Genomic DNA, 9,215 nt, shown 5'->3' with positions numbered 1-9,215 from the left:
ACCCGATGGTCACACTGACAGAGCGCCAGAGTTTCTCTGTGGAGATGGGAGAACCTTCCAGAAGGACAACCATCTCTGCTGGACTCCACCAATCAGGCCTTTATGGTAGAGTGTCCAGACGGAAGCCACTTCTCAGTAAAAGGCACATGACAACCCGCTTGGAGTTTTCCAAAAGGCACCTAAAGGACTCAGACCATGAGAAACAAGATTCTCTGGTCTGATGAAACCAAGATGTAACTCTTTGGCCTGAATGCCAAGCGTCACGGCTGGTGGAAACCTGGCATCCGTACGGTGAAGCATGGTGGTGGCAGCTTCATGCTGTGGAGATGTTTTTCAGCGACTGGGAGACTAGTCAGGATCGAGGGAAAGATGAACAGAGCAAAGTACACAGAGATCCTTGATGAAAACCTGCTCCAGAGCGCTCAGGACCTCTGACGGGCAAAGGTTCACCTACCAACAGGACAACGACCCTACACACACAGCCAAGACAACGCAGGATTGGCTTCAAGACAAGTCTCTGAATGTCCTTGAGTGGCCCAGTCAGAGACCGGACCTGAACCCGATTGAACATCTCTGGAGAGACCTGAAAATAGCTGTACAGCGACGCTCCCCATCCAACCTGACAGAGCTTGAGAGGTTCTGCAGAGAAGAATGGGAGAAACTTCCCAAATACAGGTGTGCCAAGCTTGTAGCGTCATACCCAAGAAGACTCGATGCTGTAATCGCTGTCATTTTTAAAAATGTTTAGTACATTTGCTAACATTTTGTGTGTGGATTGATAATGTTGAAAAAAAACGATTTAATCAATTTTAGAATAAGGCTGTAACGTAACAAAATGTGGAAAAAGTCAAGGGGTCTGAATACATATTTAAGGTAGATTATATTTACTCTGTTATTCTGTATGCACTGACATGCATGATTGTTGATGTTCAGATAATTAAAGTGGATAATGCGCACCACAGCAGCTTTAACTCAGACAGCAGTGTGTAGCTTACTGTAGCTGCTGGTAAAGTCACCACAGCAGCTTTAACTCAGACAGCAGTGTGTAGCTTACTGTAGCTGCTGGTAAAGTCACCACAGCAGCTTTAACTCAGACAGCAGTGTGTAGCTTACTCTAGCTGCTGGTAAAGTCACCACAGCAGCTTTAACTCAGACAGCAGTGTGTAGCTTACTGTAGCTGCTGGTAAAGTCACCACAGCAGCTTTAACTCAGACAGCAGTGTGTAGCTTACTCTAGCTGCTGGTAAAGTCACCACAGCAGCTTTAACTCAGACAGCAGTGTGTAGCTTACTGTAGCTGCTGGTAAAGTCACCACAGCAGCTTTAACTCAGACAGCAGTGTGTAGCTTACTCTAGCTGCTGGTAAAGTCACCACAGCAGCTTTAACTCAGACAGCAGTGTGTAGCTTACTGTAGCTGCTGGTAAAGTCACCACAGCAGCTTTAACTCAGACAGCAGTGTGTAGCTTACTGTAGCTGCTGGTAAAGTCACCACAGCAGCTTTAACTCAGGCAGCAGTGTGTAGCTTACTGTAGCTGCTGGTAAAGTCACCACAGCAGCTTTAACTCAGACGGCAGTGTGTAGCTTACTGTAGCTCCTGGTAAAGTCACCACAGCAGCTTTAACTCAGACAGCAGTGTGTAGCTTACTGTAGCTGCTGGTAAAGTCACCACAGCAGCTTTAACTCAGACAGCAGTGTGTAGCTTACTCTAGCTGCTGGTAAAGTCACCACAGCAGCTTTAACTCAGACAGCAGTGTGTAGCTTACTGTAGCTCCTGGTAAAGTCACCACAGCTGCTTTAACTCAGACGGCAGTGTGTAGCTTACTGTAGCTGCTGGTAAAGTCACCACAGCAGCTTTAACTCAGACAGCAGTGTGTAGCTTACTATAGCTGCTGGTAAAGTCACCACAGCAGCTTTAACTCAGACAGCAGTGTGTAGCTTACTGTAGCTGCTGGTAAAGTCACCACAGCAGCTTTAACTCAGACAGCAGTGTGTAGCTTACTGTAGCTGCTGGTAAAGTCACCACAGCAGCTTTAACTCAGACAGCAGTGTGTAGCTTACTGTAGCTGCTGGTAAAGTCACCACAGCAGCTTTAACTCAGACAGCAGTGTCTAACCTACAGTAGCTGCTGGTAAAGTCATTCAAAGCTTCTACTTTATCACTCAGGATGGAACTTTCCAGTGCTACTATTTTTGACATGTAATATTATTAAAACAAAATCAGAACACTCCTTAGAACAATATTCTATGTATTTTCTACCATTTGTATTTCCAGTGGTGTAAAGTACTTCAGTAAAAATACTTTAAAGTACTACTTACGTAGTTTTTTTGGGGGGGTGTCTGTACTTTACAATTTATATTTTAGACTACTTTTACTTCACCACATTCCTAAAGAAAATAATGTACTTTTTACTCCATACATTTCCCCTGCCACACACAAGTACGCATTACATTAATACTTTTACTTTTGATACTTAAGTATATTTAAAACCAAATACTTTCAGACATTTACTGAAGTAGTATTTTACTGGGTCACTTTTACTTGAGTCATTTTCTATTAAAGTATCTTTACTTTTACTCAAGTATGACGTTTGGATACTTTTTCCACCACTTTCTTTCTTTACTCCTTATTTATTTCTTAATTGCGCGAGTGGCATCGTTTTATAAATTCAGTTACAACCGGAGTTTAAGCTGCACAACAATAGTTAACAGCTCCTTTTTGTGAAGGTCAGAAACCGAATCGCATATTTTGCAGTCAGCCTTTCTAGCTGTTCTTGATTATGGTGGTACTGTTTTATCAAAGTGCAGCTTCCTCTACTCTTAAACACCTGGATAACGTTTTTCATAGTGCCCTTCATTTTATGACAGGAGGCAGTTTTATTACCTCTATGTAGTCACGTCGATCACAAAATTATTCTCTTTTTGTTAACTCCACAAACTTCTGACTTACCTAGCGTCACTGTTCAGATTTAAAATGACAAGGTACCAAACCCGTTCACAGGGCTGGTTAACTCTGGAGACTCCTTTGGTGTCTAGAGAATTAGCTAAATCAGCCTTTGGTTTCCTTGCGCCTTGCGTTTGGAATGATCTACAATGTGCTTTAAAATTTGAGGAATTGCTGTTTCTGGGGTATTTGACCTTGTTACTGAATAATGTATTTTTTATTATTTTTTTATGATTGTGTTTTGTTTTTCATGTATTGTAGTGTATAAGTAAGTTTATTTAATGTGTAGTTTGGTAGTATACGGGGTTCCCCTGGAAAAGAGACCTGTCTCAGCACTGACTTCCTGTCAAAATAAAGAATGTGAAAGAAACGTTAATTTGGCTCCATGGTTTGTTTACTATCACTGTTGCGTTTTGAGCTCCAGTCATCGATTATCTGCAGATAAATTATCACAACATTCTCTGAAGATGGTATTCCTCAGTGCAGGAACTATATATAGAGAGGAGAGCGCCTCATTCTGGTCAATGCTCATTTTTTCAGTGTGTAAATGTTTTTTATTTTTTGCAGGCCATCTAATTGTTTGGTAAGGTAAAAATGTATTTGAGCTCTTATCAGGAGTCGACTGTAAATCATCACCTCCCAAAATAGTCAAACAATATCATGAATGAGTAGAATTAGGTGAAAATTGATGAGAAATACTATTGGAGAGATGGAAACAAATGTATCAGACGCCGAGACAAGACCGAGACAATTATGTGGTCTCAAGACCGGACTCCACTGCTTCGTCCTTAATGTAAGCTGAATGCATTGGATACAAAACAAACACTGTCATATTACAAAGGAAAACATGTCCAATGTAATTATATGCACGCATATCAAACAGGAATATACATTAAATGTATTTCTCCTTGCAGGGGATTAGACAGATGAACTGCAGCCTGCCCAAGCCTCAAAACCAGAACCATGGGGAGAAATCAGCACTTGTCATTCTTCAGAATATTTTTACATTTACATCATTTAGCAGACGCTCTTATCCAGAGCGACTTTTAAATTGGTGCATTCACCTTATGATAGCCAGTGGGACAACCACTTTACAATTATTATTAAAAAAAAAAAAAAAAAAATTGGTATTATTTTTGTATTATTATTATTACTTATTTTTTAGAGTAGATTTTTAATTTTCGTTTGTTTTATATATATATATATATATTGTTTTATTTTATTTTATGTTTATATTTTATTATTATTATTATTTTTTATTTTTTTTGGAGGGGTAGAATGATTACTTTTATACTATCCCATGTATAATAATAATATAATATATATAATATGAACACTTATTGGTTTCCTATATCTGTGCATGAATCCTTAGAACACAGTCCATTGAACAAAATAAGTCATCCCCAAGTGAGGGACATCAAGAAGACGAACCTCCAACACTCAAAAGCTTGTTCGGTACATGAAGGCTCATGACAGTCGTGTTGTTTTGTTCCAGACCCTTACTGAATGTGAGGACAGACGCCGGGAGATGAGAAGCAGGTACAGGGAGTGAATATTTAATATAAACAGACATGAAACAAGACACGGACAGTGTCTGGACAGTCACGTCTGTTTGTTCCAGACCCTTACTGAACACCTCATTAAAGACAAGGCAGAGGACAAAGTCTACTTCAGGAGAAACCCTGACAAAAGAGGTACTGCTCCTCTCCATGACAGACGCAGGATGGAGGCTGCTTACTTCTATCCAATCCCGTCTGACCAACGCTCTACAACCAGCGGCTCATCCGCTTCCAGTGCCAGTTTTGAATCCAACGATAGACTGGGCCGACAGGGTAAGAAGAAACGACTACCGGAGGCAGAGGAGACCGTTCACACGGTCCCAGAACCCACGGGACTGAGTGTCTTTCATTTATCAAGCAAGATATTGAGCCCTGTCCATGTCTCCTTGCTTAATAAAGGGTTCTCTTTTGTGCCTACAACTCAGATTTCGATGTTAAGGGAGACATGTTAGTTTTTTTTTTTTAAACATCAGTTTAAGGGAATACTTTTGCTCCCCAAATCGTGATATTTCAACTGAACATTTAGCTTGCTCACCTGCACATACTCCGACTCCTTTTAGAAGTAATAGTTATTTTGTACCTCCAGCCAATCGCAATCACTCTATTGAGACATATTGCAGACTCGTTGAAAAATATGGTGATCATCGACCACAAGTTCTCAATGGGATTAAGGTCTGGGGAGTTTCCTGGCCATGGACCCAAAATGTCGATGTTTTGTTCATCTGATCACTCTTCATGACATTCTGGAGTATATGCAAATTGCCATCATCAAAACTGAGGCAGCAGACTTTGTGAAAATTAGTATTTGTGTCATTCTCAAAACTTTTGACCAAGACTGTATTAGTGGGATAGCCTCCCCGGCGAAGGATACATCGACGCGGCCTTCAAAATCAACCAAATGAAGGCACCTTAGAAGGCATGAAACATGACCATTAGAGGTGCACTTACCCAACATGACCATTAGAGGTGCACTTCAGATGTTACTATGGTATACTGAAGTATAATTACAAGCATTCCATAAGTGTCAAAGGCTTTTATTGACAATTGACAAATATTTGCATTGTTGAACCTTCTTTTTCAAGACCTCTGCAATCTGCCCTGGCATGCTGTCAATTAACTTCTGGGCCACATCCTGACTGATGGCAGCCAATTCTTGCATAATCAATGCTTGGAGTTTGTCAGAATATGTGGGTTGTTGTTTGTCCACCCGCCTCTTGAGGATTGACCACAAGTTCTCAATGGGATTAAGGTCTGGGGAGTTTCCTGGCCATGGACCCAAAATGTTGATGTTTTGTTCCCAGAGCCACTTAGTTATAACTTTTGCCTCATGGCAAGGTGCTCCATCATGCTGGAAAAGGCATCGGTCGTCACCAAACTGTTCTTGGATGGTTGGGAGAAGTTGCTCTCGGAGGATGTGTTGGTACCATTCTTTATTCAAGGCTGTGTTCTTAGGCAAAATTGTGAGTGAGCCCACTCCCTTGGCTGAGAAGCAACCCCACACATGAATGGTCTCAGGATGCTTTACTGTTGGCATGACACAGGACTGATGGTAGCGCTCACCTTGTCTTCTCCGGACGCCCCAAACAATCGGAAAGAAAAAATTCCTTTACCCGAGTCCTCAGCAGTCCAATCCCTGTACCTTTTGCAGAATATCAGTCTGTCCCTGGTGTTTTTCCTGGAGAGAAGTGGCTTCTTTGCTGCCCTTCTTGACACCAGGCCATCCTCCAAAACTCTTCGCCTCACTGTGCGTGCAGATGCACTCACACCTGCCTGTTGCCATTCCTCAGCAAGCTCTGCACTGGTGGTGCCCCGATCACGCAGCTGAATCAACTTTAGGAGACGGTCCTGGCGCTTGCTGGACTTTCTTGGGCACCCTGACGCCTTCTTCACAACAATTGAACCTCTCTCCTTGATGTTCTTGATGATCCGATAAATGGTTGATTTAGGTGCAATCTTACTAGCAGCAATATCCTTGCCTGTGAAGCCCTTTTTGTGCAAAGCAATGATGACGCCACGTGCTTCCTTGCAGGTAACCATGGTTTCAAGCACCACCCTCCTTTTAAAGCTTCCAGTCTGTTATTCTGACTCAATCAGCATGACCGAGTGATCTCCAGCCTTGTCCTCATCAACACTCTCACCTGTGTTAACGAGAGAATCACTGACATGATGGCAGCTGGTCCTTTTGTGGCAGGGCTGAAATACAGTGGAAATGTTTTTTTGGGATTAAGTTCATTTTCATGGCAAAGAGGGACTTTGCAATTCATTGCAATTCATCTGATCACTCTTCATGACATTCTGGAGTATATGCAAATTGCCATCATCAAAACTGAGGCAGCAGACTTTGTGAAAATTAGTATTTGTGTCATTCTCAAAACTTTTGACCAAGACTGTATTAGTGGGATAGCCTCCCCGGCGAAGGATACATCGACGCGGCCTTCAAAATCAACCAAATGAAGGCACCTTAGAAGGCATGAAACATGACCATTAGAGGTGCACTTACCCAACATGACCATTAGAGGTGCACTTACCCAACATGACCATTAGAGGTGCACTTACCCAACATGACCACTAGAGGTGCACTTACCCAACATGACCACTAGAGGGTAGCAAACATCAACAGAAGTGTCTGCTTTCTCCACCACACAGTGAACACAGTAAACAACGTTTCAGGTCTTTGGATATGGAGTCTCTCCCTACTGAAGTGCAGTTGGAGTATATTAACTACAGAGTCAGAGCATTTATCCCAAGACCAATGCAGTGTGATCACTGTAAATCTTTTGGTCATGTAGCAAGTGTTTGCAGAAGGGAGAATCCGATATGTCCAAGTTTTGGAAAGGATCATATTATGTGTTATAAAAGTGATGAATATGTGACATGTTGCAATTGCAGTGGGAACCATGAAGCCACATCTTCTGAATGCCCCACAAGGGTGAAAGAGAATGAGGTGGCCTAAGTCAGGGTTGTCCAGAGCATTTCAGATGAAGCAGCTGTTAAAAGGGTTGAGGGTTTGAATGTTGCACCAGAAGAGTCCATGGTAGTGGATAGACCTACAATGCAGGATGCAGGGGTTGCCATTCACCAGCAGGATCCTCACATTTTAAACATTAGAAGGTTTGACTTTGTAGCATTTATAGCTATGGTAATTGATGGCACTGCCAAGGTGGAGAGAAGGTTATGGAAGATAGAAATCATAGTGATTGCGGCGGAGCGATTCCCGGGGCTGAAAGATTTCACAGCAAAGGAGTTACATGGAATATTGGCACAAGCCGTACCACCTTCTCAGGTCCTAGAGTCTGGAAAGGGAGATATGGAGAACTAAAAGTCGGAAGAAGTGGGAATTTTGTTTGTTTTGACAATGTACCAATTTCATTAGCGTGGATTAAGTTAGTATCACTATTAGGTATGGATTCTGGTTTTTTCATTCTATATATATTATAAACCATCCAGTTGGTGGCGGCAACATACCTTTCTGGGTGTAGTCCGCCATAAAACCCACAGGAGAAGAAGAAGAAGAAGAAGAAGAAGAAGAAGAAGAAGAAGAAGAAGAAGAAGAAGAAGAAGAAGAAGAAGAAGAAGAAGAAGAAGAAGAAGAAGAAGAAGAAGAAGAAGAAGAAGAGTCTTTCCCCGCATCAATGTTTCCATCACACGGAGAGAGAGTTACAGAGTAAGTATCTTTTACAATCTTGAACGAAATCTATTGTAATGTTTTTGCTACATCTGTGAAGTTGTAAGAATGGAAAAGCGAATTGAAAACATTATTATACACTTCTATCTCTGGTGTCATCTACGTCTGATACACGGAGTATTGGTTTCAGCATCATCGGTAGCTGGCGCTAGAATCAGCCACCACTTGTCTGCATTTTCAATAATACTTTTACAATCGTAGCTATTTTAATGCATACTATCGCTTCAATTCGTGCTTTGTTGTATGGTATAAGACGTCTGTGAAGTTGTGAAATCGTGTGTACGTGATCCAGGCTACAGTACAGTAACGTTAGCATGTTTTTATTCAACATGTATGTAGCAGTATCAGTCATGTAGTAGCTAAGACATGTGTTATGTTTCTAGTGTAATGGTGTGATAATCGCGATATTTGCCTTGCAATTCAATCTACACATGCATATGGGTCTGCAATGTTAGGTAGGCTATTCAATTCCCTTGACATTCTGCAAGCATGAATACTTTACAAGAATGGAAGATATGCATTGTGTTAATCTTACTATTTGCCCATGTAGATCTGACATGCATTGAATGCTTGACATGCATGCTTTCCATAAATGCAGTGTGTACTTTGCACAGATGAAAACCCTTCTATGATGACACTCCCTTCCTGTATCTGTCATAAAGGCCTATGCATTCTTTGTCCTATAGCTACATAACTAAATCTAGTAGCTGTCACTTACCATTCATGCTGCAGCTTGGCTGTAGATTTACTCTCATGGTGCTGAGAATGCTTAGTAATGTAGCTGTCAATGATGTATTCTCTGTGTGTATTCTGTATGAACCTTTGGATGTACAGGTACCTCCAGCGCTCTCTCCTGCCTCATGTTCGGCCCCTGTCCCTGGTGATCTACCCCAGGCCCCCTTGTATCCACCCCAGGCTTCTGTCCCTGGTGGGGTGAAGACCAGAAGAGGGTGATGTCCTTCCTGCCTCCAAGACCTGAAGAGGGTGATGGCCTTCCTGCCTCCAAGACCAGAAGAGGGTGATGCCCTTCCT

This window comes from Coregonus clupeaformis, chromosome 39 (genome assembly GCF_020615455.1).
Source record: "Coregonus clupeaformis isolate EN_2021a chromosome 39, ASM2061545v1, whole genome shotgun sequence".
Lineage (NCBI taxonomy): Eukaryota > Metazoa > Chordata > Actinopteri > Salmoniformes > Salmonidae > Coregonus > Coregonus clupeaformis.
Note: the sequence above shows the minus strand (reverse complement) of the source record.